The 27,790-nt window shown below is 43.3% G+C and overlaps 1 protein-coding gene and 1 long non-coding RNA gene across 8 annotated transcripts in view; one reads left to right on the forward strand and one right to left on the reverse strand.

Moving 5' to 3' along the window:
* The window catches only part of BCL11A (BCL11 transcription factor A), a 213,068-nt gene that overhangs the window by 39,942 nt on the left and 145,336 nt on the right, over nt 1-27,790 (reverse strand). The window lies entirely within an intron of this gene.
* On the forward strand, nt 6,372-27,332 carry LOC128323546 (uncharacterized). The gene is made up of 3 exons (XR_008306343.1): nt 6,372-6,618; nt 24,314-25,384; nt 26,277-27,332. It is a non-coding gene; the product is annotated as an uncharacterized LOC128323546 (long non-coding RNA).

Raw genomic sequence — 27,790 nt, forward strand, 5'->3', positions numbered from 1 at the left:
CTGCAACCCGGACGTACGTCCCTGAGGGCCGTGTGACCCTCAGGGACCTACTTCCAAGTTACAGGATGCACTTATGGGGAGAGGGAGGACTGGCAAAAAAACCCACACTCCCTTCTGCAATACAACTCTGTGTTACTAAATGTTGTGGAGGTATTTTGTATGCTACACTTCTGCACTATTAATCTGAATGTCAGGCACTTAAGTTGCAATGAGGGTCATTGATCTGGGTGTTATTCACATTTAAAAAAAACACTCATCTCAATGAATATTCTTTTCAAATTTATCTCCTCACCTTCCATATGCACTTATACATACATACACACACAGAACCCACCGAGGTGGCGGAGAGTTTCCCGAAAAGACGATCTCCCCAGGCACAGGCACAGCAGGAGAGGCAGAAAAGCAAAGCTGAAGGGAGGCCAGCTGGGAAGGAACCATGTCAGTCAGATGCCATAGCTGTGGGGAAGGCAAGGGAGGGAAATTGTTCTAGAGCTAGGCATTTAAGCACTTCGCTCTGCCAAGCCAGTAATGGAATAATGTGCCGGCCAGCCTGCCAACAAGCTTTGGGAAAGCTTTCCTTGCTCGTGAAAATAAAGACAACTTCCAGTATTTCTAGGGCCAAACGAGAGGTTTGGGCAACTGTGTGTTTATTAAACAGGTGCCTGCCTCGTCTGCCTATAAAGCAGCAGAGGTGGAGCCTACTTTTTATACCAACAGAAGCATGCCTCTCTTCTCATCTTCTTTTACTGGGAATGTGGGAACCTCTGCTGATGAAGTGATATAAGAAGAGGCTGTAAGGTGTTGTTGGACTACAACTCCCATCATCCCTAGGTGGTTGGGAATCATGGGAGTAGTAGTCCAACGATAGCTGGATGGTCAATCAGCTTCTCCGCCATTAAGCAGTGTTTGTTGCACATGTACATAAAGAAGGCCAGGGGTGTTGCTAGGTACTGAAAAGATTGGGGCCTGGGCCCACAGCCCCACTTTTGATAAAAAATTTCAATCAAACACTCCAAGAATTATGTATATTTTTTAAAAGTCTCTAGTATTATAATACAGCTCCTATGAAGGTGGAAAGCTACCTAATGGCGGAGTGGAGAAATGACTTGCCTAGCGAGTAAGAGGTTGCTAGTTCAAATCCCAGCTGGTATGTTTCCCAGACTATGGGAAACAGCTATATCGGGCAGCAGCGATATAAGAAGATGATGAAAGGCATCATCTCACACTGTGTGGGAGGAGGCAATGGTAAACCCTTCCTGTATTCTACCCAAGAAAACCACATGGTTCTTTGGTCGCCAAGAGTCGACACCAACTTGAGGGCACAAATTTACTTTATGAAGGTGGAAGCAGCAGCGAGCTAGGTGAGGTCTAGTGAGTATTTGAGCTCTCTCCCATGCTCTGTGCAGATGCCTCAACGGCTGCACTTCCTTTCTGGAAGAGATCATGGAGGAAGGAGGTGGCTCTGAGCATTTTGGGGCTCTGAGCATTTATTTGGGGCCCATGTGTCGTGGCCACCCACTAATGATGTCCCTGAAGAATGCACAAGGCCTCCATTAGGATCTTCTATAAGCCTACTATACCATTCTGATTCTCACTTTGCTGGTGTGGCTTCTCCATACCTCCAAACCTTCTCCAAGTTCTTTCTTCAGACTTGTAGAGGAGCTAAAGCACAGTGGGTAGAGCATGTCGTTTGCAAGCAGGAAGTCCCAAGCCTTGGAAAGGTCTCTGCCTGAGACCCTGGGGAACCAACACCAGTCAGAGTAGGCCACACTGGGCTAGTGGAATGAATGATCTGGCTTAGTGGGGCCTTTAACAACCTCTACCCAAGCCTGTCTAAAAGCGGGGGTGGGGTGGGGGGAGTTGTTGCTTAGGGCCCCATGCTACAGCACAGCAACAGAGATTCTTCTAGTTCCAGCAGTCCCAGAACAATATTGATTAATTATCCTCCCCCTCACTGCCCGCCAAACTGAGCCCCCCCGCACACACACCTCCACTCAGGGCTAGAGGCAGCCCTTTCTAGGTTCAGACTGTGTTTTATTGCTAGTTTCCAGCCTCCATCAAAAACCAGACCAATTAGATGGATTTAGAATGTAATAACTTGCCTAAAATTCCAAACACAAATACAGCAATAGGAATGGGAGACAGAATTGCTTCTTACCAAAAGAAAGTTACTTCGCACAAAGACTGATTAAATGAGAAAGTAAGCATGAGGATATCAAAATAAAGTGTAATGGTTAAAAGTACGAGAGAACTTAACTTAGCCATTCTAAGATTACTATAACTATATTAAGAGTCAGTAGATAAAGGGTTTTAAAATGTGACTGAATGTGAGAGAGGTTTTTTAAATACAAATTAAAGATCTAAGAAAGATTTTGTATTAGTTTGCAAGAACTAAGCCACAGCATAATTATTACTAGTCCTTAGAAGACCGGCTGTGTCCTTTAAGTCAGTTCAAAGAAGTAACTGCTGGACGGTAGACCCCCACACTCACCCCTCTATAGGCCAAAACCGCAAATTCAGAAAATTAAAGGTCAAACCACAAAAACTGCCTGAAAGAAACCAATTTTGGTTTTGTTTCTCAGGTCCGTCTCACAGCTGTCTCTAGGCCCCTCTAAAAACTTATATCTGAAAGGCGAAAAGGTCTTGGCATTAATGTGAGGACAGATATTCCTAATCACATCCGGGGCTTGACCGGTATCTGCACGTACACCTGGCTCTTCTTCTGGTGTCAGCATCACTTTTAACCACAGTTGCTAAAAGTGTCATCAAAGCAGGTGCACCAGCCAAGTGGGTCAGAGCAGGTTTCCCTGGCAGTCAGGCTTCTCATGACTAAGGTGACTCACAGTTCCCTTCTAAGCATGACTCATATCTTCTCCGAAGTCCATCTTACTTTTTGACCAAAGTCAAGCACGGCTATTCTTCAGACCCCAAAATGGCTGAGACAACAGCGTTATAAATCTGAGACAATTGGAGGTGCCTGAAAGAAAACACCCAACTGCCCTGCTTTCTCCTTCCAACCACGATGGCAATAAATAAATAAATAAATTTTAAATAACGTGATAATTTTTGATTTTTTAAAAATAATTTGAGTATTTGATAATTCCGTGTCTTTTGTTGCTACCCAGGTATTACGCTGTAAGGTTGTTCACACAACCAAAATCTCTGGTGGCTAGGGAGGGCTGGGGTGGGAGGAAAGTAGGAGTATACCTATCATCTTCCACATGATCCCCTTGCTCCCGTTGCCGTGCCCATGATCGCCGCTGCAGTGAGCGGTGCAGCATTCTGGTGTAGCATTCTGCTTGGCCTCCAGAAATCCCACAATGCACTGCATGGAGAGTACGGTGCATTGAAGGACTTCCCCTCAAGCCGGGTGCTCTAGGTGCCCGGCTCTGTGTCTGCAGGCAGCCCCTCTACCTGGATAATAATAGCTATGGGGAAATTCCTGGGCTACCTGGCAGGGCAATGATCCTGGCACATCACACAAGCAACCCTACTAGGTAGCGCTGCCCAAGCCTGGGGAGGGCTGCTCATGTGAACAGCCTTTGTATACAGATACATATATGTAGACATGTACATGTTTTTGCATGAATTGTGCATGCTTTCATTTCCCCTGCTAGCTGAGCGCAGAGGCACCTTCTGAAGTGGTGGCTCTCTTACACTGAGCAGAGCAACTGTTTGTGTCCCGTCTCAGCACAACATCCCTCCAGTGGCTGCCGCTGGCGTCTCCCTTGTGCTTCTTTTTAAGATTATGAGCCCTTTGGAGACAAGGAACCTTTTCTTATAATCATGCTCTTTGCAAGTAAACCACTTTGAGAATGTTGAGGGGTTTTTTGCTGAAAGACAGTATATAAATTATAATAAATATTAATAAATAATAATGAAATACTTTTAAACGCGAACTTAAGCACTGGCCCTCTCAAAAGCAACATATGAATAGGCTGCATACTGCTGCAAGTTCATCGAGCATAATGTGTGAATAACTGAATGTGTCTATACTGCTCAAAGATTTTATTTATTTAAAATCAATTAAAACCATTAAAAACCAAAAGCAACAGCCATAAATTGTGCATCGATTCTACATGCACTGAACATAACATGTGAATAGGGCTAACAGTATCCCCAAATTTGGGATCTTTCATTCTGCTCCTATTAAGAAACATCTAACTTTTTTCATTACAAGGTTCTCTATTAAATGATAATTCATGGTTAATGTAAATTTCCATACAGAGTGTGTGTATCTTTTGTTACTCTAGACGTGTGCATGATTTAAGCTCAGATGTCAGGGAACAACTTCTCCTTTTTCTCTCTTAACCAAAAATAAAAAATAAAAATTGAACAGCAGTTTGAAGCTAAACCAGGAATATCTTTTTATTCAACTTAAATGTCAAAATGAACACTTGTCTTCAGACGCGACAGTATTGAAGGCATGGAAAAAAGAAAGGGGGGGGAGGAAGAGTGAGAGAGATATTGAGACTGGGAATAATTAATTGTTACCACTTGCACCAGATTCTCTCCTTTCTCCATCTGGCCTGAAAAACACACACACACACACACACACACACACACACACACACACACACACACGCCAAAGTTAAGCATTTGGAAGTCCCATGTATTTCAATGGGAGAAGATTTAAACATGCTTACTTTTTCGATTGAAATCAGTAGAATGTGTAAGTGCTTAACATTGGCTAGATGGTATCCAAAGGCCTTTTGCTTTTGTTTTCCTGAAGAAAATCACACTCTTCACCAGAGTAAAAATTATATCTGTCCATGTTTATTTCTGCCCAGAGCTCCAATATTGCTCGTTCAATTGTCCCCTTTGTTAAGCAGGGCCCACCTTGGTTTGCATTTGGATGGGAGCATCCACAAGTGTGAGCACTGTAGGATATTCCCCTTAGGGGATGGGGCCACTCTCAGAAGATAATCTGCATGCTTGCATGCAGAAGGTTCCAAGTTCCCTCTCAGACATCTCCAAGATAGGGCTGAGAGAGATGCCTGCCTGCAACCTTGGAGAAGTCGCTGCCAGTCTGTGAAGACAATAGTGAGCTAGATGGACCAATGGTCTGACTCAGTATAAGGCAGCTTCCTATGTTGTGTGACTGTGTATATGGACGCGCACATGCTCCATCAGTAAAATTACAGAAATTTCCAGAGTACATGTGTGCGGCACTGTTCATTTTTTCTGTTGGGACAAACAAACAGATTATCCTTTTTTAATATTATTAGTAGTTACACTTACAGCCACCTAATGGCACAGCGGGGAAATGACTTGCCTAGGGGGCAAGAGGCTGCTGGTTCGAATCCCCACTGGTATGTTTCCCTGACCAAACACCTATATTGGGCAGGAAGGTGCTGTAAGGGCATCATCTCATACTGCATGGGAGGAGGCAATGGTAACACCTCGCCCCGGATTCTACGAAGTAAAACCACATGGCTCTGTGGTCGCTGGGAGTCAACACTGGCTTGAGGGCACAACTTTACTTCAGTTACACTTATAAACTGCTTGCCCTTGGCAAGACTCAGAGCTGCCATGTGGTCTTTTATCCAGGCAATGAATAGCCAGAGGATTTCTAAGATTGTTTTAAGGATGCTTTATTGTTAATAGTTATTATTAGGCCATCTTGAGGACACACTTAAGACCAGAGTAGCAAAAATAAAAATTTCTGATAAATCTGTCAGTTACTTTGAGAATTCATTTTAGAAGAAATGCAATCAAGCAGCATATGAATAAACAAACATAAACCTGAAGTATTAATTGAAAGCAAGATACTTAAGTTTAAATTACAGGAAGAGCTTTCTAGCTAGAAGAGAAGGTTTTTGACTAGAGAAAGAAGTGTATCACCTCAGTGTTCTGTTAGCTCACCTTTATGTATAATAATCAGGGCTGCCAACCAATTAAATAAATTTTAATCCATTCATCACCTTAACTGAGCAATCAATTAAATTCATATGCATATTATCAAAACCTCAATGTAAGTGCTTTTTTGAGATACTGAAGGATGTATAAGATAACTCACAATTTTTCAGTTTAATAAGCAAAAGCTACCATTAATTGTTAGAACAAAATGTCACCTTTAGTGAGTCCTTTTCATTACTTAGCACAATATCACACTGCACCAAAATAATCTCAATATCCCTCTATCTTATCACTGCCGAACAACACTGTTCCCCACAAACTAACTAAAGTTTTCATTAATTAATCGAATGATTAACGCTTGCAGTTAATATAATATTTATGGATAATTATAGTAGCAATGATGACATTGTTTCACTTCAGCAAAATGGCAACATATCCGATGATAGAGATATTCCATATGTACTGTGCAATGAATGAGTTCTTAGCTCAGTTCGACCACACCTTAAGGCAAGATGCCATTTCATTTAAACACTACGATCAAGGAACAGAGATACAGATCCTTCAGTAAGGTGCAACACTTAATAAACAGCCTTTGCTTTCAACAAGAAGTCCAGCTTGGCAACAACCCAGGTCAATGAAGAGAGTCAATGAATTCACAAAGCTATTTTACAATTCTTTAAAAATTACTTTCCTGGAAAGACCTGCAGACATCCAACACAGCTTCAGTCTAGGAAGAAAGTCAAGGCTTTCCCATTGTTGGTAAGTTTGCAATGCTTTTTAATTTTAAAAAAGGTTATAAACAGATTGTTTTTCAATATTTGGTAACATATATTTTAGATTATTTTAACTGAAATTTTATTCCTTACTGTATTGCTCACTGTATTGAACTACATAAGAAAAGCTGCATGTAAATAAAGAAACAATAAACATCATTGTAAGAATAACTATTATTCAGAATTTGTTTGCAGTGCTTAAGGAAATGTGCAAGAAACTTAACAACTAGCTTTCCCTCTGTTATGGTAAGGTGCAATTTTCAATGGGAGGCAGGAGGTAAAATTATCAGATAACCAGCTGGGTGTGAAAATTGTGAGGGCAGTACTATCTATATATCTATATATCTGAATTAGCCTCAAGTGTACAGGGGAGTCCCCAACTTACAAACAGGTTGTGTTCCAAAGGTTCATTTGTAAGTTGGATGTTCATAACTCAGAACACATATAGTTCCTTTGAGGGATGATTTGTTTGTATCTATGAATGGGCGTTTGTAAATTGGGGAGTTAATTACTTTAATATATTATGACACTTTCTTTGTAAGTATGGGTGGTTTGTAAGTCAGGTATTTATTTGTAGGTCGGGGAGCGCCTGTATAAAAAAAGGCCAGTGCCCATGATGTTCATGCATGCATTCATTCATTCATCTTAAAAGAGAGTCATTGAAGCAAAAACACTTAAAAAATAAGGAACACTTTCAGTTTCTTGGAGCCAAACTAGATATCCGGTAGCCTGGCTTAGGATTCGGTTACCTGGGAGAGCGCCTCCTTCTGCATGATCTCCACCACACATTAAGATCATCGAGGGAGGTCTGTCTCCAAATACCACCAGCTCATCTGACTTGGGAGCAGTTGCTCTTAGGCTGTAGTTGCTTAGGCTGTAACTCCCTGTAGATATTCCTGGTTTAACATCTTTACCAGCCTTCCAAAGAGCCCTTAAGACACGTTTTTTTAGCCAGGTTTTTAGTTATCTCTGAATACTTTAAATTTTCTCTGAATACTTTAAATTTTAATTGTTATTTAGATTTTTTAAATTGCTGTAATTTTTGAAAGTTTTAATTTTTTGAATGTCTGTTTTAATAGTTGGTTTTGTTTGACTTTGTTTTTGTGAATCCCCTGGAGCCTTTGGAGTCAGGTGGTATAAAATAAAATAAAATAAAATAAAATAAAATATTTTTTTAAAAAAATATATTTTGTGACCGAAACTCCCAGTGCTGTCTCCTTTTTCAAAAAGCTGCAACTGGGTAGGGGAGAGATCTGGATTGCAATCATGACATGTGGCAGTGTGTGTTAAATGTTTCCCCATGCTGTTATACCAGTTTCTTAACTTATATAGCCTCTCCTAAAGCTGCTATTAACTATGGAAGGGGAAATTTATGGGCGGTACTACCAGTAATGTGGGTTTTCTGGAAAATTTTGAATTGGAAATTTTCCCCGTATGAATTCCACTCTCATTTGTATAAAATTTGCATTAATTTTCCCCCAAAGAATTACTGTACAAATTTTCCTGATGTCATAGACAGACTGTTATCTGATATGGCATGTTATTTGACCTATTTATACAGTAAAAATACCCAGCCTGCACTATATTAATTTCCCCTCACAGTATCTCAAATGTTTTTCAGGTAGCCAAGGAAAAAATTTAAAAAATGGAAAAATTTCCATGAAAATAAATATGGGAAATATGGGGAAATTTCCCACCCCACATCTCTGTGTTATCCCCTTCATGTCTAACAACAGCAGGGGAGAGGGGAGTAATTTGGATTGGAGCCACAGTGCAGGGGTAAGCAGTAGGCTCGCCTTCCCCCAATCCAAGCCATCCCTCTGCACCCTCTTGAAAAAAGTTATTTGTAAAGACAAGATAAAGAATAGTACAAGAAATATCCTGGAAACAGGTAAAGAAGAGAAAGACAAAGGAAAGGAAAGAAGCAAACAAACAGAGGAAAGAGAAGATGTAAGGATCCAGCCCAGTGAACCTGTGTCTTAACTGAAACGTGAAGAAGGGTCCCACTGGTCCGGTATCCCAATCCTGGTGTCGTCTTGATTTAAATTATTTAAAGCACTCTATTAAAACCTGAAAGCATGACTGACAAGGAGAAAGAAGAATGGTTTGAACCAGATGCCAGGTGTGCGTCACATTGTATGTTTCTGTTGCTCACAGAAGGTCATGAACAAATAATTGATAATTGAACAGATCTAATAATAGGATATAAAGAAATAAAAAAGCCCTGTTGGATCATACCAAAGGCTGAAGGAGTCCAGCATCCTGCTTCCCACAGTAGACTGACAGATCATCCCCTCAGGTAAACCTACAAGCCAGGCCCATTGCCACTGTTGCTCCCCAGCAACTGGTATTCTGAGGTATACTGCTCCTGATACATATACCCACCATGATTAATAGCTAATGACAGACCTGTCCTCCAGGAATTTTACTCTTCAATGAGTCACAGTGACCAGTAAGAGTAACGATAACTGAAGGGACACTTGCCGATTAACCCCCAGAATGTATTATTATAGCTGGTTATTGGGGGCTGTAGGGATTAAGAATGCACATTAGGCAGTAAATCTCACTGAGCTCAGTGCTTTATTTGTCTTCAAAGCAGGGGTGGGCAACATGAAGACTGCAGGCTGCATCTGGACCACTAAAGCTCTTCCATTAGCGCGCACATCGCTATTCTGCAACCATGTGGCAACTGCTCTGTGGGCCTGTCATCCCGTTTGAACATTTAAAAAAGGAAAAGTTGCGGGAAGGCTGGATGAGTTCTATGACACTTATACTGTGATGACTTTGCCTTTGAAGTGCTGGAGACGGAGTTCCAGTGCATCGACCTTTTGCGCCGACTCTCCTAATGACCACTAGGGGCATTGGTAGTTCGTGAGGGTCTCCTTACCTGTCCCAGTCTGCCTCTACCCCTGCTTTGACTCCTCAGGTACTTTCTGTAGTGAATCAGTCCTCTTCCTTTCCTCCTAGAGAGAAGATGGGGACATCTCTTCCTCTCTCCCTACTTATTCATTATGTAGCTAATAGACAGGATAGGTCTTTCCTATCTCAATTGTAAAGGTAAAGTGTGCTGCCGAGTCAGTGTCAACTCCTGGTGACCACAGAGCCCTGTGGTTGTCTTTGGTAGAATACAGGAGGGGTTTACCATTGCCTCCTCTGCGCAGTATGAGATGATGCCTTTCAGCATCTTCCTATATCACTGCTGCCCGATACAGGTGTTTCCCATAGTCTGGGAAACATACCAGGGGGGATTCGAACCGGCAACCTCTGGCATGATAGACAAATGTACTTCACCAATAAACCAATTCAGTTTAGACTCTACAGTGGTCTCCATGGTTGTTCCTTAAATAGCTGAAACAATTAAACTCTGCACTCTTTAACTAAAGTGGTAGCTTCCTTGGCGCTTTGCTAAATAATCACAAACCCCACCATGAAGCCCTAAACAGGTTCGGTCCTGTTGATTTCAGGGAACATCTCCTCCCATACAAGTCTCCCGAGCACTTCAAACCTTCAGACGTATTTGTTTACTTTAAAAAAAAAATGTTCCAATCGCCTTGCACCATCATCCTCAAGGCAGTATACAACACAAAACATAGAATTAGATCAGAGCAATAAAAACAAATATAAAACACTGCAAAATAAAAATAAATCTGCCATCAGCAATATCTAAAAATTTGATACTCTCCAATTACAACCAGACCAACCCTCAAAAAGTCTTGCTGTGGTCTGGTTGAAACTGGAAAATGAAGTCCATCTCTCAATTCTATCTCACATGGGGGCCACAATGGTCTTCAGCAGCAGCAGGGCCTTCTTAGAGGCAGCACCAAAACTTTGGAATTCCTTTTTGGGAGAATTTCAGACGGCTACCTCTCTGCTGTTTTTCCAGAAACATTTAAAACCTTGGCTTTTCCAGGAGGCCTTTGGTAATCTGAATTCCTTGCTGCATACTTGCTTGGTAGATCTGTCTCATTTGCTTCTATCCTGCTTAATCTACATTTTCATAGTTTTAATTGTACATTGCTACAGTATCCTTGATAAATAGTGTGATATCATTCTTAAATGAATAAAATATCCTGCCCCTGCTTTTAAAGTAATTTCATACATTCTTTGATGTCCCTCACACTTGATAACTTGCAGTTGAATGTGTGGAACAGCTTCCACTAAGGAGCACTGTGGTACTGTCAAATGGTGTTTTATTTATTTCTGGATTTATTGAGATTTTTATCTTGCCCAAAAGGCTCAGGATACCTTGCAATCTGAAAACAACCAATCCTCCCACCAAATTTTCTCTGTTTCACATTTTTTCACAAAGCATAAAGAAATAAGACAAGAATTAAATTTCCATCTGTGATGATTTGTTTTGTTAACATTATCAGTACTTTGTTAATATAGTGCCATTTTACTCGCATATAAGCCTCCCTGAGTGCACTTCTGGGGAGAAAGGTGGGATATATATCAATAAACTAATTTAACTGAACTAAATAATAATTTTGAGGGGTCTGGAAACTAAGTCCTATGAGGAACAGCTGGAAGTGCAGGTATGTTTAGCCTGGAAAAGAGGAGAATAAGGGTGGCTATGATAGCCGTATTTAAATCTCTGAAGCTCTGTCACACAGAAGGAGTAGACTGCTTCTCTATTGCTCCTGAGAGCAGGACCTGAACCACTCAGTTGAGATTACAAGGAAGCAGATTTGCAGTAGACATTAGGAGGCATTTCCTGTTTGACAGTGGAACAGTCTGCCTCATGCTATGCTGGGCTCTCCTTCGTTGGAGGTTTTCAAATACAGGCTGGACAGCCATCTTTTATGGATGCTGCAGCAGATTCTAGCACTGACAGACTAAAAGACCCCAAGGTCCCTTCCAACTCAAAATCCTATGGTTCTGTTATTTTATTGGGTCAGGCCCAGACGAGGGCTGAGCAGAGATACCCCCCAATCTAGATCTGGGTGGTGTTTTCTCCATCAGTGACTGGGGATGGAATCTGGAGCCTGAAGTAAAGCAGGCAGAAGATATTGTTTGGCTGACCAGCGGCGGGGTGGGGGGGGGGTGGGGGGGGGAGCAGGCCATGAATCCTAGTATTTATGCCAAGCCTGGCTAATGTACAGGCTCAATACTGCCTGCCAATTGGAAGAGCTAATGTTGCATACCTCTGTTCCCTGCTGTGCCTGAAGAGGCCTAAAGTGTATACTAGACAAAGAGAGGAGAGCTGGTCTTGTGGTAGCAAGCATGACTTGTCCCCTTAGCTAAGCAGGGTCCACCCTGGTTGCATATGAATAGGAGACTTGATGTGTGAGCACTGTAAGATATTCCCCTTAGGGGATAATGGAGCTGCTCTGGGAAGAGCAGAAGGTTTCAAGTTCCCTCTCTAGCTTCTCCAAGATAGGACTGAGAGAGATTCCTGCCTGCGACCTCGGAGAAGCCGCTGCCATTCTGTGAAGACAATACTGAGCTAGATAGACCAACGGCCTGACTCAGTATATGGCAGCTTCCGATGTTCCTGTGTTCCAAAATGGATCGTCAACTTAGGCTCAAGCCTCAAGGCCATGAGATTTTAGGTTCAAGCTGAGGAGTCACTGATGCCCTAGACATTCTGGGGAAACAGTGGGGATCATGCCAGCAAAACTGGTTCAAATTCGCAGTGTAGACATGCCCTGGCATGGACACACCCGCTTTATTCACATAGGTACATTTGTAAGAAAATGAAGGGCACTTTAATATCCACAAAAGCCTCTGGTTCAGCTCAAATTGATTTCCGCATATGCCAGCTCCAACAATTCTAGGAGCTGCAGAAAGTGATTGAGAGCGAGGGATATTTCTTTATATTATTTCTTGCTCCTTAAAAGAAAGAGGGGTTGGGGGGGAAACTCTATTAACAAGAAACAGTTCTGAGCTTGGCAAAACAGAGATGGATTGTGCTGTCCCTCAGAAGCATAGCACAGCTGCCAATCAACTGTCATTCTGTTATTGGGCTTCACGTGGTTTGGCTATCAACCCCTCCCTCCCCCCAACTTCTGTCTCCAAGTTGGCAAGTTAATTTGTCAGTCTGGAAGTAATTTTTAAAGGCTTAGAGCCAGGGCGTGGTGTTGGGGAAGGAAGGCTGAAAGCTGTCCCTTTTGCATTCAAACCAGGGTGTGGGGCAGAGGGGGGCTGGAAAAGGGTTAGAATTCAGATATGGTGGCAGAAATTCAACACAGAACAAAATCCTCACAGACGCTCCTCAGGCAAATGAGAAATCGATTACACAGGCGTAAGCAGAAGGCTGAAAGCATTAATTAATCAAAAGCCACCAATTTATCAATGAATGCCTCAATCACGGGAAATGTAAACAAGATCATTTTTTTAAAAGCATGAAAAATGATAAAAAGTGAAGGGAAATTGGAAAGATTCTTAGCAGTGTAACAAAGGAAAGAAGTGTGCTAGAAACTTGCTTAGACATCTGACAGGTAATATTCCAAAATTGTTCTGTGATAACAATCCGTGCCTGTCAGAACAAACAAGGAACTCTGGGCTCTTGCAGCCACCTTCGTGCTTAACTTGAGCCACTCAGCCACACACAGGTTGCTTTGTTTCTCTATGGATCTATGAACATGAGAGAGAATACTACTGCAATTGTTCTTATTATCACATAGGGCAAAACTACACCTTAAACCCAATAAACGCCTCCATGTTGAGATTCCCACCTCACACACTCCATCTGCTCCGATATATACTCCCAGCCCTTGACCCTACAAGATGGAGTCACTAGTGCACAGTACACGGCACACATGGTTTCGCCCCATGTCTCTTGAATCAGGTGGCAAGCCACAGGGCTACACAGGAGTAAAGATCTGACACACACATTAAGATGTCCACAGATTTTGTAGCCCACCCTGGCACACTCTGCTTCGTGCTTGCTGGGGAGTAGGGAAGGAACCTGGCTGTATAATATCGATAAGGAAAGTGAATTTGTGGAGCCCTGCATGTACATACACGATTTATTTCTACCCTGCAAAGCTCAGACCACTGCTTAAAAAATATTGGCCATAAAAATAATTCAAAACAATATCAAGAGCAGCAGATCATACCATTTGCAAAACACAGGATTTAAAATAAAATTAAAACCAGAAAGTAGATTAGCAATGTTTCTTAATACAGGAACACAAATGCCTGCCTGAGAAGGACAACCAAAGGCTGATTTTTTTCCAAAAATTTCCAATAAATTTTCCTTCACTTTATTTTTCTGTGGGAAATTTTCCATTTCTAAAGTTCACTGTTTCATAATGTGCTAGTAATGGATGTCAGTGCAATATTAGGGCAAGCTTGGCCATTTTTAAGTTGTGAACAATGTTTTGCAGGTGATTATCCCTAGAAAGTATGTGAGAGAGAACATACAGGTTTTACGGATTTTTAAACAGGAGGGTAAAATGGTAGGGTTTTTTAAAAACTAACTACAGAGGTCAAATAACATATTAAATCAGATCACAATTTATTCACAGCATCAGGGAAATCTGCATAGTAAAATATTCTATGGAAAAATTATACAAATTTTACAAACATTGTACAAATGAGAAATATTTGCCTGGGAAACCTCCTTTTGAAATGTCCAGACATTTCCCCCCGGAAATTTCCAAACTGGAAATTTTCTGGGAAACCCACACATCTGAGGAAGACCTTGGCTAGCCTGCAAAGGTTCAGGGCAGTACCCTTCTCTGGCGAACAAAGTCTAAATGTGAAGGGTGCCACCACAGAGAAGGCCTGAGATCTAGCATACCATCATTAAAAAGGAAACTGCCAGCAACACCTCCTCTGAAGACTGCAAAGCACATTTGGGATGTGGTGCTATATGCCACAGTCAGGCTCCTGGGCCTTCTGAGTGCATCCACAGATGCCTCTAGTGCTCCGCTATACTGCAGGTGGACAATACATATCCAAAACCATACCCAGAGCACTCAAGAGCCCCTAAAACCATGACCTTCCCTTTCAACGTTGCCCTCCTCTGCATGCCCAAAATGGACTTGGCACAAAGTCTGTTTATTCCCACACAAAGCAAAAAAGAAACCCTGTGATCCAACTTGGCCATCAGCTTGACTTAGGAAAGACTCGGGTTAGGAACACAGGAAGGTGCCATACGCTGAGTCAGACCCTTAGTCCATCTAACTCAGTATTGTCTACTCTAACTGGCAGCCGCTCTCCAAGATTTCAGGCTTTCCCAGTCCTACCTGGAGTTGCTAGGATCAAAACTGGGACCTTCTGTGTGTGCAAGGCAGATATCCTTCCACTGAGCCATGGCCCTCTCTGCCAAGGCTGAAAGTACACATGACATGCAAGTTGCATGTATGCTTCTCTGTGACATTTCTGAGTGAGGATTCGAAACTGGTTCTCAGCTGTAATCCAACCATTACATCACTCTGACTAAAGCTCCCCCCACTCCCCTGCACTTGCTTTGCCACCTGGGGACTGTATCATTTATCTATTTATTTATGTCATCATCCACTTTTCAGGAGAATTCTCAGAGCAGCTTGCAGTCCCACAGAGTACAGCGGGGGTGAAAAACTTTGGTTCTCCAGCTGTTGTTGGACCACATCTCCCATCATGTCTACAGTGGCCAAGAGTCAGGGATGATGGGAACGGTAGTCCAACAATGAGGGCCAAAGTTGTGCAGCCCTGCCACATAGTGCAATAAAGCACAGTAAACAAAGCACACCTACTGAGATCATCAGCAGAGGTCCAGTTGTGGTTGCCACTGGTGGTGACTCACAACCCGGATTTCTCTATGGCCAGCCCAGGACTTTGGAATGCACTTCCTATCGGAATAAAAGCTTCCCTGTCTCTGGCAGCCTTTAAGAAAGCTCTCAAAACATGCCTGTTTCTTCAGGATTTTAATTGTTGTTGTTTTTTTCCTATATATTGTTTTGATTTTCTTTTTTACTGTTTTAATTTTTTATTGTTGGTTGGTTTTTAGATTTTTTTGAATTTTAGGTAAACCACCTAGAGAAATTTATTAGGTGGCTTATAAATTTAGGAAATAAATAAATACATTATAATATTGTAACAACTTTGCAAAATAGTGGTCTAAAAGCAGCCATTTTGAACAGAAAGATGGCCAGAGGGAAATGAGTTAAACACACACACACACACACAGCCACCTGCTGCTTCTCTGCTCCCTAACCTACTTTTGGTTTACAAAAGACAACATCAGAAGAAACATACATGTAACAAGAGGTCATGTGTATTTTCAAGTCTCCTTCTGATAAGGTTTGAGATTTACTGTTTTAAATGGATGGGTGTCTCTCCAGGTGAGTCACCCCTATTCTGAGAAGTACAGTTGCACTCAGAAGCAGAAACCAGAATGATGGCTGCGTCTAACAGCTTCCCGGAGAAGCCATAATGGGGCCCTGCCCCACCCAGCCTGAACCTCGGTCAATGAACCTTTGCAGCTCAGATGTCTCACCTGAGCCCCGACCTGCTAGATCAAAGGTCCTTCAAAGCAGGTGCCCGACAATCAGGTAAACAATAACCTTGTTTCAACAGCCTATAATTATGTATTTACCTGCTGGCCATTAGGGACAATTGAGTTAATCATTCACTTTATAAATGCAGCCGGTAATTACAGAGTGGTAGGAGAAGTTCAGAACTACTGTCGCTGGTTCTCAGGCACTATTCCCCCCCCCCAAAAAAAATTGCCAATTGTTTCCTATTTTTCTCCCTATGATTCTGCCCCCTATATCCTTTTACTCTCCTGCCCCTTATTTGTGGCAGGATTGCACCTAAACAAAAGGCAGGAGAAACTCGACCGACAAAACTGAAATCCCACAAGGTCAAACCTCACGCTATTTGTTCAAGGAACTTGTGGTCTTGTGCCCAAAGGACGACTAGACCAGGAGAAACAGCAACCCAGGTTATCTTGCTGTAACTGCCTGTGACCAGTGGCTGAATTGGTCAGGATGAGGCCAATATAGAGTACACGCAATACAGAGTACATCCAAGGAAATATTTCATCCGTGTGTGTCACAGTTTGAGCTGCTATGCCTCCTGAAATTCCGGGTTTCACCCGGATTTTACGCATCTCACCCAGATTGCTTAGCTCACCTGTATTTGCCCAGATTTCAGCTTTCATTAGATAGATAGATAGATAGATAGATAGATAGATAGATACATAGATAGATAGATAGATAGATAGATAGATAGATAGATAGGAAAAAGCTAAGCTCTAGCCCTTGTAGATGAGGAGTTATGGAGCAAAATGTGCAGTCACTATTCTGCTCAAAAATTATTTTCAAGCCAATTTACATAATATGCAAATTAGGCACCTGGATTTGGAAAGCCAGAATATGGCAACCCTAACCACAGATATCTCTATGGCAGGGGTTCTTCATCATTTTGCACCCAAGGACCCCTCAGCTCTTCTAGTGTTTCCCATGGAATGCCACCCCATTTATATGCTGAGCAAAAAGGTGCCTTTTAAATTAAATAATTAATTAATAATTTGATTTCTATACCGCTGTTCCAAAAATGGCTCAGGGCGATTTACACAGAGAAATAACAAACAAATAAGATGGCTCCCTGTCCCCAAAGGGCTCAAAATCTAAAAAGAAACATAAGACAGACACCAGCAACAGTCACTGGAGGTATTGTGCAGGGGGTGGATAGGGCTAGTTACTCTCCCCCTGCTAAATAAAGAGAATCACCACGGTAAAAGGTGCCTCTTTGCCCAGTTAGCAGGCATCCCTCAATGCAACACGTGGCACAGTTGCATTGGGGATTCCCCCATCAGACAGGCGCTCTATGCGCCCATCCCACACAATACCAGGTAACCGGGGTAAGGCAGCAAGAGCACCCTTAACCTTGGCTAAAAGCTGGGTTGGTTAAGGGGGTTAGCCAGACAACCCCCCCTTAGGCATCTGCGAAGATCCCGCCGCTTCTCACGACCAACTTAACCCTGATTTTTTACTCAGGGTATACATTGGGTATACATACACTCTAACACGGGATGAAAAACCCGAATTGTGTGTGAAGTGCTCCCTGATAGCTCACAGGGTCTTCGGGGTAAATTTGGCCAATATGTGAACACACATGCAAACTAAAAGCCTGGTGTGGAAAACTTCTAGCCCTGCCAGGTTGGGCTGAAACTACTAGGGAAGGTAGCAGTGAGGGAGCTGGTCCTACTAGAACCTGCTAGGCCTTGGAAGAGAGGGCCAGCAAATTTGTTTGTTTTGCATTTTGAACTTTGTACCCTTGCCAACTGAACTTTTCAACATTTGTTCCTAGTTTATTGCATTTTTGCAACCTTTTATTCTAGTAGGCCTGTTCTTGTTTTTACACTATTTTACTAGTGTCTTTGTCTGTCATTTTAGTCCCACCTCACACCTACCAACCCATTTTATTTACCACACTACTGAGTTTTGATACTGTTTTTGAAAGACAGTGCCTGGGAGTGGAACCTGTCATGCAAGCTAAAGACCTTATTTTAGAGGCAGTGAATGCTTAGACTGAGGGCCAGCAGCGGCCAAGCCCTCACACCTGTAAAGGTAAAGTGTGCCGTCGAGTCGGTGTCGACTCCTGGCAACCATAGAGCCTTGTGGTTGTCTTTGGTAGAATACAGGAGCCATCTCCCATTGCCTCCTCCAGCGCAGTATGAGATTATGCCTTTCGGCATCTTCCTATATCGCTGCTGCCCGATATAGGTGTTTCCCATAGTCTGGCAAATATACCAGCGGGGATTTGAACCAGCAACCTCTGGCTTGCTAGTCAAGTCATTTCTCCACTGCACCAGTATTTAATTTAATTTCAGAGTCCTCTTGTATTTGGATAAATATGGTATTGATTGATTGATTGATTGATTGATTGTTAAATTTATATACCGCCTTTCATTAAAGCAATCCCAAGGCGGTTTACAGCAAAAAAATTTAAACACAAGATGGTAAAAAAGACACAATTAAAATATTAAGTAAAAAAAATATTAAACAAATCTGATTAAAAATTTAAAACAAAGGCATAAAAGCAGTACAGACTGTAAAGAGCAGCAGCAGAGAATCAAATAAATGCCTAGCCCATTCATATATTTTATTTGCAGTAAAAATCAGAGGAAAAAAGTACCCAGGAAAGCTATTTTCAATAACTTTCTTCTAGCTCCCCAGCAAGCAAATTAAATTCAGTGCAGCAATGATTTTCCATGGAGCACCTGAGTCCGCCCCATGGACCGCCAGGGGGTCCATGGACCCAGGTTAAGAATCCCTGCCCTATGGGGAAATGGTGCACCTGGAAAAAAGCCTGGGCATCTCCTTCACAAGAGGTGTGAAAATGTTCTTCCGCAAATTATCACACAAGCAGAAAAGCAGGAAATACAACACAAACACACACACCACACTTCTTCCTGATACAGTGGTCCCTCGACTTATGATGTTAATCCGTTCTGAACGCACGTTCGGAGGTCGAAATTTTCGTAAGTCGAAGGGCGCATACACGGAGGTCTGAAAACATTCGTAAGTCGAGGAAGCCGCATCTAAAAATTCGTAGGTCGAGTAAGCCGCATCTAAAACGGCAACGACTTCCAGTCTTTTTTGTCATTCGTACCTCAAAAACATCGTAAGTCGAGTAGTTCGTAGGTCGAGGGACCACTGTATATCTGAGAGCCTTTTAGCGCCCCAGCTGAGAAGCCGCAGTGATGAGCAGAAGGAAGCTGCAGACCTTCTTGTGCTCTCCTAGCTAAAACACAGCAGGTGTTGAGAGGAGAAAGTCTGAGCTTCCTTTAGCCCTAGAAGCAGTATGGGCACTCTACCTTGCTCTGTCATTTTATCTACACTGACTGGTATACCTTCCCAGGTATTTCCCAGTCCTACCTGGAGATGCCAGAGGTTGAACCGGGGACCTTTTGCATGCAGCTATATTCTAGCTGGTATTTTAATTGTGAAATTGTTGAAGTCTTATTTTAACTGTTGTGTGAACAGCCTCGAGGCTGTTTTAATGAAAGGCGGTACAAACATTTAACAATAACAATAATAATGCTCTTCCACTAAGCAACATGTTTCATGGGATGGGTCCGTTTCATGGGATGACCCCTGGTTCTAGGGTTATGAGAGAGGAAGAAAAAATTCTCTCTATCCACTCTATCCCCACACCATGCATAATTGTATAGACCTACATCATGTTTCCCCGCAGCTGTCTTTTTTCTAAACTAAAAAGCCCCAGGTGTTGTAGCCTTACCTCGTAAGGAAGGTGCTTCAGGCCCCTGATCATCTTGGTTGCCCTCTTCTGCACCTTTTCCAGTTCTATAGTTTTGAGGTATGGTGACCAGAACTAGATATGACCCCAAGAGGATTTGCTTTGCTTTGAAAGTTTGTGGATTCTGGGCTCCAGTTCTGCCCATCTCCATATTGGCCCTTAATGAAGAAATCACTTTCTTCAGCAGAAAGCTTGTTCTCAAGCCTAGGTATCAGAAGTTCTCAAACCTGGGTCTGCAGATGTTGTTGGAGTACAAGTCTCATTATCCTCGTATATTGTGGCTGGGAATGATGGGAGTTGTAGTCCAACAACATCTGGGGACCCAAGCTTGAGAAGTTAACTGCTCACCAATCCAGTCTTCGTCGCAATTATAGGCTTTTAAAATGAGAATATTATGAACCACCCTGGACACAATAGTTCTCCCAGGAAGAATGGACTCACACTTGGGTATGTATGTATGTATGTGTGTATGTATGTATTTAACATTTATATCCCGGTCTTCCTCCAAGGAGCCCAGAGCGGTGTGCTACATAATTAAGTTTCTCCTCACAACAACCCTTTGAAGTAGGTTAGGCTGAGAGAGAAGTGACTGGTCCAGAGTCACCTAGCAAGTATCATGGCTGAAAGGGGATTTGAACACGGGTCTCCCTGGTCCTAGTCCAGCACTCTGGATTTACAGTTTTGCAGTGAACACACAAACACGTGTGCACATGCTATGTACATATGAGTGTGCATGTTCACTGCAAAGGTCAGAGTTATGGGTCATTCAATTTCCAAATTCGCAGTTTCCTGAGGTCAGAACTGGGAGGGAGGCAGGACTCAAAGGCCTTCTCTTAGACACATTCAAAATTCAGCTACAAAAAAGCAGCGACAGACATACCATGCAACAGCCTGGTAACGTTGTGTGCATGCAAGTTGAGCAAATGTTACATAAGAGCAAGTCCATGATTTCCAGTGGGCTTAATCTAATGTTACGTTACTCGGCTGGCATACCACTCATTGAACAGTATGACAGCCAGTGCATTTGAAGAGCATGGGGCTACAGCTGTTTTAATAACTCTTAGTACTTAAGAGAACCAATTCTATGTGGACTGAAAAAGAGGTGGGAGGAGAAGCTGCCCCCAGCCCCTGCTCCATTTTAATTATCGATGTTAATTTTTCAAAATGTGTGTATTATATCGTGTATTTTTTAATATTCATAAAATTTCAGTAAATGCAAATTTTAAAAATTGCCTGGCTCTGGAAATACATTAGAGGCAGCACTAGGCAAACCTCACTGCAGAGAACATTCCAGACACAGGGTGCCACCACAAAGAAGCTCCTATTCCGGCTTGCTATGTGTCTCGCCTGTGAAAGTAAGAGGCGCAAAAGGGCCGCAGAGACAGATCTTAAGAGCTGGACAGGCTTGTGTGGGAGCAAACGGTCCCTACGGCATCCTGGTCCCAAGCCACTGACGCCCCTCCAAAGATCTCCTCCTCTGCCGTTATCACCCGACTCCCTGCTCTCAAATTCAAGCACCCCATTTAGTTCTGTTTCCTTACAACAGAGCTGAATGCATTTGATTCTGTTGCTGCCACCAGATTCCTTGCTGAAAGACAGGCTAGAACTGCACTGCATTTAAACTGGATTCAGTTCATCTGATTATACCGACTCTCTTGCTGGAATATATAATCATCCTTTTCAGATGGCATTTTAAATATCCAACGAGACAAATAACTGCAGCAATACTTGATAGTTGAATCAAGCTGGAAGATTACAGATTGGCACCCAAACCCAAAGAAACAAATCCGTATCATCCACAAATTACCAGAAGGAGGCTTGAATCTGATATTCTCCCCTCCCTCCTGGGGGAAAAAAGGGAAAATGGTTTGAGAGAGAAAGCCACTGCAAGAGAAGCTGTGCCTGGGGATTGGATTATTTTCCTAACACCTCCCTCCCTTACTTCAGAGCAGAAAAATTAGGCAAAGTGATTTATGGTTTGCTTTGTGCAAATAATGACAAGGATAAGCAATCGCTCGTGAACATACTCCAAGAAAGCCTGGAATAAGTTGTTCATCCAGGCTGCTGCCCTCTGACAGGTTAATCTCAAACAGAAAATAGCATTCCATCACATCAGAGCTGTTTGACTGTGGAACCCTCTGCCTCATGCAGTGGTGAGTTCTCCTCCTCTAGAAGTTTTCAAAGGAAGGCTGAACAGCTGTCGGTCAGGGATGCTGCAGCAGTTTCCTGCACTGAACCAGGGTTGGCTCGCCTATAAGACCTCCTAGACCCCTTCCAGCTCTAAAATTCTAGGATTTTATGATGGAAGAGCACGTGACAGAGGTTTATAAAAATATGCATGGTGTGGAGAAAGTGATTAACAATAACTTTTTCTCCCCCTCAGTTAAAAAAAAAAAAGACCTTCTTCACACAATGCTAAATTAATTTATAGAACTCATTGCCACAATGGCGAATGGATTTAAAGGGGGACTGGACAAATTCATGGGCAATAGTTCTATAAATGGGTATTAGCTATGATCGCTTAATGGAACCTCCAGGTTCAGGAGCAGTATTCTTCTGAATATACCAGACAGTTATTTTGAGGGGGGGTGCAACAGCAGGAGGGGGGAACTGCGTTCATGTCCGGCTTACGGGCTTCCCAGACATCTGGTTGGCCACTATGGGAAGCAAAGTGCTAGATGTGATTAATCTTTGGTCTCTCCTTATGTTTTTAACTATGATGCTGGTCTACAAAGCCAGGGTATAAATCCATAAATTAAACACAACTACCCTGGATCTGATGCACTCTACTGATCTGTGAGATCAGAATGTAAGAGTTTATATCAAGGGCTGCAAGGCATTATCACAGCTCCCTTTCTGGAACCCTGAAATGAAAACTTCCTACTCTACATGCAAGGGAGGAGAACAAGGCTGCCTCTGTCTTGGGACAATCCCAAGTATCTCAATCCTGTGAGCTCCACACGCACATATGCTGCCCCTTTATTCTATTTCAACTTCAGTTTGAGCAAAGGGAAGTATGCACCACAGCAACCCCCTTATTTGTTTATTTGTATTCTGAAATAACCAGTACACATTTGTGTCCACAGAGACATCCTCTAAATGAAAGCAACAGAAACAAAAGCATCACTGAACTTCTGCAATTGTGCTAAGGTCCTCATGCCACCTTTGGCCGTGAGTGAAATGCAAATCACATGGGTCACCGCAACAATGTGGTTACTATTTATGCCAGCATCAGTGGCCCTGATGGATGTGTGGTGTGTGTGCAAGATAACATCCATGAGGTCATTGAGACAGACCCAAATGATCGGCACTTTTACGTTATTGCTGATGCAAAATGGGAGCCTGACCATCTCACCTTTCAAACATGAAGTAAGCTTCTGGTGTGCCTTTGACTGTAAATGGGGGGAGCCTGGTGAGACTTCAGAAAGCCAGAGAGGTAGCTGAAATATGAACACATGAAGTTGCCTCCTACTGAGTCAGACCACTGCCCATCTAGCTCAGCGTTGCCTGCACTGGCTGGCAGCAGCCGTCAACCATTTCAGGCAGGGGTTGTTCCCAGCTTCGTATCAAGATGCTGCCAGGGGATGCACAACTGAAGCAGCCTCCGACCACTGAAACTGAGACCTTCTGCATGCAAAGCATGTGTTCTGTTACTGAGCTACGGCCCTTCCTCTGTGGTTTCCTGTGGTTGACGATGAGACTTCAGTAGCCTTCAAAGCTCCAGGCCTCTTCCTACAACTAGCAAAATCTGAACTAGCTATACAAAATAGTAGCATACCATATTACACAATTATGAGAGGGAGGGAGGGAGACACAGAGACAGAAAGAGAACTTATGAAAACCTCCATTATTTATTATACAGGGCACAGAATTCAGATTTATTTATTTATTTTATTGTTTTAAGTGAAGACCTAGACATTAAACCCATTTGCACTACAGGCAAAATAATCCTGCCATTCTAAGGGGATCTTGTGCCAGCCAAAACACGTGAGAATTCTGCCGGAGTTCAAGAATAATCTGTGAATAATCTTCAGACCCATATAAAGTGGGTCTGTTCAGGTTTATAGATTGCCCATTAATCAGAAAGCCCATAGGTATTCCTGGTCAACTCATGCTCAAGATGTTTTCGAGGAAGCAGCATCAGAACTCCACGCTGTGAACTGACCACCCAGATTTCATGATACCGGAGATTCGGCTCATGACTACCAGCTTAAGGTGAACACAACAAAGGAAGGTTCCCGAATTTGCATACTTTGTTTCTTCAGCTTAAACAAATGTTGATGCAATGTTCATTTGCATGTTTGACTATAAATACCTTTTAATCTCCCCTACTTCTTCCTCTGGTAGATGGAATCCAAAACATCAATTGAATGCACCAAATGAACGTACCCATTCATTTGAGCTCTGTAAGAAAGGGAAGTTTTTGCAGAGCGCAATTTGTTTTATTAATATTATTTCCCTTTTTCTTTTCTTCTAAACTGCAGTGACGGTGGAACAGAAACTCCTCACTATTTCTTGATTTCAAGAAACAGGTTCTCTGTATACTGGTCCAAGTCTTAGGCACAAGCAACCGGGCTGTGTATTCTGCACAGAAGAAGAAGAAATGCATGAGCCAAGTTCTGGACCAGGGAAGTTGAATCTGCCGTCCACTGTGCTATTTGCAAACTTGGAATAATTGACTTACTTGTTTCTGCAAAAGACAAAGAGCTACACAGGACACTGACAGCCCGCCCCTGAAGTGCTCTTCAGATTCACACCTGCCTCTGGAGTTTTCACCAGGTCTTCAAGCACGTTTAACCCTTTGTGGCTCAAAGGGCAAGAAAATTGCTAGTGCTTGCCCAATATTAATTTCTCTGCTTGCCCATTAGCCCTATTCAGACATTATGCTATGCCTGTCTTCAGGTATCTGTACCCATGTATTAGTATGGGTTTTTGTAGGAGTGGCTGCACCTCTGTTCATTTTAAAAGTGAACAGACTGGAAGTGTATACTAGAGTTCAACAGAACATGTGGATAACTGTACCTGCACACTGATCGGTACCTGTGTACACTGTACATCGATTGTATAAGTGCTGAACATGACCTGTGAAATTATTGCAGCTGGGGATGATGGGACTTGTAGTCCAGCAACAGCTGGAGAGTAGGGGCACAGTCACCATTGCAGAAAGAGGACAAAAGTTCCTAGGCCACTGGGGATGCCACCCCCCATGCCCCCAGCTGAATGAAGCACTTGCTGGTTTGGAACATGATGCGTGGACCCTCACCCATTTCTTTCTTTCGCTCCCTCACTGCAAGGAAGGGAAAGAAAGCACGCAGCCTGCAAATGAAATGATGGCCGGGAAGAAGAGAGGAGTTGTGCACGCCCCCTTTCTGGGGCTGGCCATGCCCCCTGCATCAGTGTGTATGGGGCGCTGATGCATCAGGCACAGCTAGCATGGGCAAGCAGTGGTGTGTTCATGGGTTGCTGCCAAGACCACTACACTTCTGCTGGAAAGCCTCGGGTTGCTCCCTGCCCCATCCGAGATGCATACTGATCCCTGAGGCAGACCTACAAATGTATGTTTGCGTGTTTTTTTCTCCCAAGTACAGAACCTGGTGGTGATAATCTGTGTGGCATTTCTACACTCAGGCATGCATACAGGAAGATAAGGACTAGTCACCATCATTTGACAAAGATGAAGGGCAAATTCACACATTGCAAGTTTATTTTGATTCTTAACACTGAACTTGCACCTAAACTTGTGAAATGATCTGCAGTGAAAAGTTGCAGATCAGCCGGGGTCACTCACCACACAGTTGAGTTGGTGGCAGCTCCCTACTGAACGTGCACTAGGCAATACACCTGGGGTTTGCCTATGTGAAATGGCCCTATGGCATACTTAGCATTAAGATTAATCCATCCCTAACTCCTGCTAAACTGACCGTTGTCTCACCCGCACACCAGCTAATCTGGCAATTCTTCCATTCAAATTGCACTTGTTCGTCATGTGTAGGTTCTCGTGCATTCGCTTGCCTGCACATTAGCATAATGAAATGTGCAGTGATATTATTTATCTAGGGTTGGATCTAATTGCTACTGGAAACTAATTAAAATGGGAAAGGTATGGGGAGCCTGAGAAGAATCTATTGCTCATGGATAGCGAGAGCTGTGCTAGGACGCACTCGGGCCTCGTCTCCTCGAGTCTGGTTCTGCGCTGCCTTGCACCCTGGGGCGCATAATGAAACCCATGAAAAGTGGATCCGAAGAAGAGATTTCACGCTCGTGATGCAGGCTGCATAAGGGATGAGCCTGACAAAGGCTCAGCTGAGTGTGTTCCCTTCAGTGATCAGGGCACCGCGTGCAAATCCCTTCCTGGGGGGCACAATCGTGCTCTGAGTATACAGAAGGTGGGGTGGGAAAGAGTAGGATTTATTTACTGCACTGATACCCTACATTTCTTTCTGACAGAATGGCTGGCCCAACATCACGCAGTGAGAGGTCTGAATCGGAATCGCAGTGGAGATCTGAATCGCAGAATCTGCGAATCTGAATCGGCGAATCTGAATCGCAGTGCAGATCTGAATCGGAGTCTCCTTAGACCAACACGCTAAGCCAGGGCTACACAACTTTTGACACTGCCGGTGTTTTTAGATTTCAACTCCCATCATCGATAGCTACAATGACTAACAGTCAAGAATGATGGGAGCTGTAGTCCAACATCTGCAGGAAGGCTGAAAAGGGGCAGCCCTAGTCTAATCACTATGCTACAGACGCCTGAAGAAGCAAAGACAGTCAGGGTCTGGAAACCAAGTGCCTCAAGGAATGGCTAAAGCAGCGAAGTATGTTTAGCCTGGAGAAGAGAAGACTACGGGGAAACATCGGAAGCTGCCTTAGAGCTGTCAGAGAACCTTGGTCCATCTAGCTCAGTATTGTCTACCCAGACTGGCAGCAGCTACTCCAAGGTTTGCAGGCAGGAGTCTCTCTCAGCCCTATCTTGGAGATGCTGCCAGGGAGGTAACCTGGGACCTTCCCCATACAAAGCAGATACTCTAGGGAATGTACTAAAATGAATGGCATGGGAATGCCAACTGAAAAGCCCTGGTTCCTTCCAAACGGCCATGAAATGCATTGAATTTCCAAATGAAGGAAATAAAGACTTTCCAAATGGCCAATGGCGTTCCTATGGCCCTTGGCAAGAAGGAAGCTACCTTATACAGAGTCAGACCACTGGTCCAGCTAGTTCAGTGTTCTATACACCCAGGCCTGGAATGAAGACCTCAACAGCAGGGCCTCTGCCACTCACTGGCTCCAGTGGAAGGGTGCAACCTGGGGTGATGGGCTCTTAGTGAGGTGAGGGAGGTGGGAACTGGCTCGTCCACTTCCTCCCCATGCCTGCCACCTCACTTCTCAGAGGCAGTGTGGAGGAAGGAGGCAAGGAGCAAAAGGCTAGCAGCCTCCCTTCTCTCTCTGCTCACCCGCACAAAGGGCCTCTGTGCCCTCTTCTCTCTGGATAGGGACAGCAGGATTATAGGGCCATTCGGATTTCTCTGCACCTCTGCGTTGTGGAACTAGGTTTTGTCTCCACCATGTGCAAGAGGAAGTGTGAGAGGCCAGATGAGGTGTCCTATACGGCTTCCCTCATGGCTTCCGGTCATGGTTTCCTCTGCCCATACACGCCGCCAGTCCTTTCCCCACCTGCACCTCTCCTTCTCCTTCTGTGTTGCTTGCCTTAAAAGAAAGTAAAGCCCACTCTGTTTAAAAAAAAAATGAGACCAGGTGTGCAAATAAAACAGATTTATGCAAAATTGGCATTACCAGTTGCATGATTCACATACGTTATTTAAGGCACAGAATTTGCATTTTTCTAGGTGCAGATTGTGGGCTTCCTTAGCACTAAACGCGCATTTTTTTATTTTAAAAATATCTCATCCAACTTAAGTCATGGTGCCAGCCTGCGTTTCTTAACAATAATACTATATATA

This window comes from Hemicordylus capensis, chromosome 1, assembly GCF_027244095.1.
Source record: "Hemicordylus capensis ecotype Gifberg chromosome 1, rHemCap1.1.pri, whole genome shotgun sequence".
NCBI lineage: Eukaryota > Metazoa > Chordata > Lepidosauria > Squamata > Cordylidae > Hemicordylus > Hemicordylus capensis.